Here is an 891-nt window from a genome sequence, read left to right as displayed (position 1 = left end):
CTGGCCCTTGCCCCGCCCCTGCCCCACACACAATGGGACAGGAACAAGGCAGGCTGGGAGGCTCTAAAGCCTTGGGCTCCAAGCCCGCCCAGAGGGTGGGGGGCCGGACGCCTGGGTTCCGCTCAAAGGACTAGGACTGATAAGTGGGAAGCCAGGTGTTCTTGGAGCCCTGGGGCAGGGTGGGAGTGAGGGAGGGGGTAGGGGTTAGGGGAGGAGTCGGCAGGGTGGACAACCAGAGGGTCAGAGAGGCCTGTCAGTGTTGTCTGGCCAGAGTGGAGGACTTGGCCCTTGCCCTTGCTGGCCTTGCCCCGAGGACTTGGGTGGGAGGCGAACGCTGTGTCAGTAGCAGGGGACGATTCCTGGACTCCTAGTGACCACGGGCACCCCTAGGGTCCCTCCGGGTGCTCTCCTTCCCCACTCTCTCTACAGCTAAGCCCTCCTGGACCCCCACCTTTGAGTGCCTTTGGCTTCTTGGGGATACAGGCTCAACAAGGATTCAGTGACCCTTTGTCCTTGAGTCTGGCATTAGGGTATCCCTTCCCCTCCCAGCCCCAATTTCCTGGAACCCCCGCCCCCCATGACTCAAATGGGGGACACAAAAGAGCAGGAAGCTGCCATCCAGGGCCTCCACCCCCACGCTGTCATCCAGTGACGCACGCTTCCCCGGGGGTGGTAGGTCAGCGGATAGGCCCAGCGGTCAGTGCTGAGGCAGGGCCTGCCCACCGGGAAGATCTCGCCAGAGTGCAGGGACGGGGAAACTACAATACCCAGGGTGCAGGAGGTGCACAGCAGCCCTCTTCAGGCACCTCGGGCCGTCGTGCAAACTGGGGTTTGTAGTTCTAAGCCACGGGGTTGGCGGGGGGCTAGAGAGAGGGTTTGAGCTGGGGCACT

Source organism: Prionailurus bengalensis, chromosome A2, assembly GCF_016509475.1.
Source record: "Prionailurus bengalensis isolate Pbe53 chromosome A2, Fcat_Pben_1.1_paternal_pri, whole genome shotgun sequence".
NCBI classification, from domain to species: domain Eukaryota; kingdom Metazoa; phylum Chordata; class Mammalia; order Carnivora; family Felidae; genus Prionailurus; species Prionailurus bengalensis.
The sequence above is the reverse complement of the archived record's forward strand: the minus strand, read 5'-3'. Positions refer to the sequence as shown.